This window comes from Hipposideros armiger, unplaced genomic scaffold (genome assembly GCF_001890085.2).
Source record: "Hipposideros armiger isolate ML-2016 unplaced genomic scaffold, ASM189008v1 scaffold_778, whole genome shotgun sequence".
NCBI classification, from domain to species: domain Eukaryota; kingdom Metazoa; phylum Chordata; class Mammalia; order Chiroptera; family Hipposideridae; genus Hipposideros; species Hipposideros armiger.
The window spans coordinates 88165-92285 of record NW_017732128.1 but is presented as its reverse complement, the minus strand read 5'-3'; the positions used below and the strand labels follow the sequence as shown (position 1 = coordinate 92285).

General features: G+C 41.7%; 1 pseudogene; it reads right to left on the bottom strand.

Annotated features, from left to right (window-relative positions):
• Positions 1-1110: 1110 nt before the first annotated feature.
• On the bottom strand, positions 1111-2117 carry LOC109374026 (lysine--tRNA ligase pseudogene; annotated as a pseudogene).
• Between the last annotated feature and the right edge of the window lie 2004 nt (positions 2118-4121).

The following is a 4121-nucleotide window of genomic DNA, read 5'->3' as shown; positions in this document are numbered from 1 at the left end:
AGTATGCAAATTGGGTGAGGCAGGGTCTCAGAGAATCACTAGAGTGGGAAAAGTTGTGGTCACCAGGTTAATGTAAATTCTGTTTTGGTGCCAGTATTGAGCCCGGAGCTACTCAGCAAAAGTCTCAGAGCACATCAAGGCCAGTTGCCACCTGTGGGGCCTGCAGACTCCAATAGTTTTAAAAAAATGTGCAGTGATGCGGGCTGGCTGCTCATAGAGAAAGTGCCTCCTGTGTTGGGGGAATTCAGTGGGCCAGGGTCTCCAGTGAGACAGCAGGGTAGAGTAAGTGGAGCTCACCATATCAGTCAGATTCATTCAAATTTGGTTATGTGGGGGTGGGCTCAACACAGGAAATTTGCGCCCACCCTCTGGCTGCACAGGAAGAGGACTCGACACAGGGAAAATGGTGTCTATATCCAGCTCTTGCCTCAAAGCCATACACCTCAGTCTGCTCTCCATATACCTCTGCACCCCTGTCACATCTGTCCACTGAAGACCAATGTGAGTGCCTGTGAGCGAGTCAGTCTGTGTGAGGGCCATTTAAGAGGATGTCTCAGCTTCCTACAGCCTTCTGTCCCACCCGGATGTTTGGAATCCCCACTGTTTTTACAGCCAGATGTTGTGGGAGTTTCTCTTCCTGGCACAAGTACTCTTGGCTGGGGAACCTGGAGTAGGGCTGGGATCTTTTGCTCCTTGAGGATGAATCTCTACAGCTGAGATATCCCTCCCAATTTTCTGCCACATTCATCTACCACATGGAGGTTTGGGACCAGCCAATTTTGCATCTCTGCTCCTCCTAAGTCTTGATGTGGCTTCTTCTTTCTATCTTTAGTTATAGAACTTCTGTTCAGTTAGACTTCAGATGGTTCTCCAGGTTGATTGTTCTGTAATTTGGTTCTGATTTTAAAGTGTTCACAGAAGGAAGAAGGCACAATGTTTAACTACTCCATCATCTTGGATCTCCTCAAAATAATTCTTAATTCCTTTTCTCTCTTCTGGTGACTAAACAGTAATAGTCAAATGGATAGCAACAGACAAGAATTCCCTTGCAGTCTTTGACCTGTTGCAGAAATGCAAACATATATAAGTTATGTGACTTTCAATTATTTTCTAGATAGAAGTGCCAGCTGTTGTGCTCTCTAATGTGTCAGCAGTTGTTACATTTTCCTTCATGTCTTTTAGTTTCACGGCAGGGAACAAAAGTACTTTTTTGATGTTATTGGAGTCTGTGAGAAACATAGTGACTCATTCGTTGTCTGTGTCCCAGCCAGCTTTGGGGGGCAGCCTGTATTCCAGAGCTGTGCAGGAATTTTCTTCTATGAACATGGCCTCATCATCACCAGTTGCCTTGGTCTTGTCTTGTTCTTTGAAAACCTACCACCGCCACATGCGGTCTTTCAGCTTGATGTTGGCAATGCATATTTCCTTCTTCATAACAGCTCAAGGAGCTCACTCAGACCCTCTTTAGAGCCAAAGGCTCATTATCTGTGGGTGAATGTAGGAATGATGCACGTCACTTCCAGGAACTCCCCATCAAGCTTCTCAAGGAGATTGTCTGTGGTCCAAAATGGAGGGCATTCAACAGCTCTTGCCACAGAGATATCATGAAGAATTTTGTGAGTTTCTTTTTCAGTTTTGAAGAGGTTAGTTTCTGGCAGCTTCACACCCAGGGCTCTCTCAAGCTCTTCTACCATGCTAATTCTCCAGTGGTTGGGGGTGAAATCATTATCTTAGGCTTGGCCCTCTAGGCCATCTGAATGGTAGGTGACCTTGTTACTGCCTGTAATGTACTTCACCATCCCTGAAACCATCATCTCTACGATTTTCATGAGATCATGATAGTCTGCATACACCATTTAAAACTCAGAGATGGTGAATTAGGGAGGTGAGTCAAATCAATCCCTTCACTTCAGAGCTGGCATCCATCATTTCATAAACCTGGTCAATTCCACCAATCACCAGCATCTTGTGGTAGAGTTCTGGAGTAATTCTCATGTATAAATCCATGTCCAGCTCATTGTTTCAGGCGATGAAAGGTTTGGCCACAGCTCCCCTGGATTGATGTTCATCATGGAAGTTCCAGTCTCTAGGAATCCCAATTCATCCAAGCAACTCATTATAGATGNTGAAGATATGGATTGAAGAGCAAAGGGCAATTGGAATTCCTATGTCCGCAAAGATGGTTCAGCATGAGGCAAGAAGAATTGCTGATGAAAAAGAAGTTACTGATTTCAAAGGAGGACACAATTGGTGCTTCAGGTTCATGAAACGGAATGGACTAAGCATGTGTACATGCACCAGAGTTGCCCAAAAGATGCCTGAAAGCTGTGAGCAGAAGGTCCTTGAATTTCATCGTTTTGTCTTTCAATGTCGGAAGACACATCAGTTTGAGTTGGGACAGATTGCAAATATGAACAAAGTCCCCCTTCAATTTGATGTCCCAAGTAACAGAACTGTTGATAAGAAGGGGGTGAAAATTGTAACTGTGAAGACAAGTGGAAATGAAAAGAGCCATTATACAGTTGTTCCAGCTTGTGGTGCCGATGGAACCAAGCTGCCTCCTATGCTGATTTTCAAATGCAAAACAATGCCAAAAGAAGACAGTCCTTGAGGAGTAATTGTCCATGTTCATGACAAGGGTTGGATGGATCAGGATGGGATGAATATCTGGTGTGAGAAAGTTTGGAGCAGGAGACCAGGTGGGCTGTTATGCAAACCTTTCCTATTGGTGCTTGATCAGTTCAGGGCACACATAACAAAAAACACAAAGAAGGTGGCTGCGGAGCAAAAAACAAAACTTGCCATCATACCTGGAGGCTTGACATCCCAGCTCCAACCACTTGATGTCAGCATTAACAAACCCTTCAAACCTGCATGAGAGACGAATAGAACCAATGGATGAAGTCTTCTGGCGACAAGTTGACACCAGCAGGACGAGTGAAGAAACAAACTATTGGAGAAGTTTGTACCTGGGTGAAAAGATCCTGGGATAATATCAAGATTGAAATCATTGTCAAATCATTCAAGAAGTGTGGCATTTCAAATGCCATAGATGGAACTGAGGATGAGGCAACTTATGAAGACAGTGATTCGTCATCACAGATGAGGGCAAGCTAATGGTTAGGAGTTTTGACAGTGATGAGGAGTTGTATGAATTTTAGGATGAATAAAACTTGAGTTCAATAACTTTATGTAATACATTTTTTTTTTCAAATTTCAGGTCCCAAAATTAAGGTGCGTCTTATACATGGGGAAATACGGTAAGTATTGCTATTCCATCTTTTTATTAATTTTGTTCTTTTTCATTTCTATTTCATGAAATATCATTTACTATCCCTTTATTTCTGATTGCCTGCATCTTTCAATCTGAAATTAGTCTCTTGTAGGCAGCATATGTGAGGGTTTTGTTTTCTTATCCATTCAGCCCTCCTGTGTCTTTTGATTGGAGCACTTAATTCATTTATAGTGACAGTAATTGTTAATATAATATATCTATAGCTTTTGCCATTATTCATAATTTTTATTTTTTTCCATCTTAAAAAAGTCCCTCTAACATTCCTTTTAATACTGGTTTGATGGCGATGAACTCCTTTTGCTTTTTCTTGTCTGGGAAGCTCTTTGTCCTTTGATTGTAAATGATAACTTTGAGAGTAATCTTGGCTGTAAGTCATTGCTTTTCATCACGTTGAATACTTGGTGCCAACCCTTCTGGCCTGCAAAGTTTCAGTTGAGAAATCAGCTGATGATCTTATGGAGCTCCTTATAAGTTAGTAGTTGCCTTTCTCTTGCTGCTTTTAGGATTCTCTTTTTGTCTTTAACCTTTGACATTTTTAATATAATGTGTCTAAATGTGGGTCTGTTTGGATTCATCCTGTTTGGAACTCTGCTTCCTGGATTTGTATGTCTATTTCCTGTGCCAGGTTAGGAAAATTTTCAGTCATTATTTCTCAATCTCTGACTTCCTCTCTTTTCCTGGTCCCCCCATGATGCAAATATTGTTACACTTGATAATGTCCCAGAGGTCTTTTAAACTGTCCTCATATTTCTTTTCTTTTTCTTTTTTTTATTCTTTTTTTCTTTTTGCTGTTCTGATTGGGTGTTTTCTGCTACCTTTTTTTTCC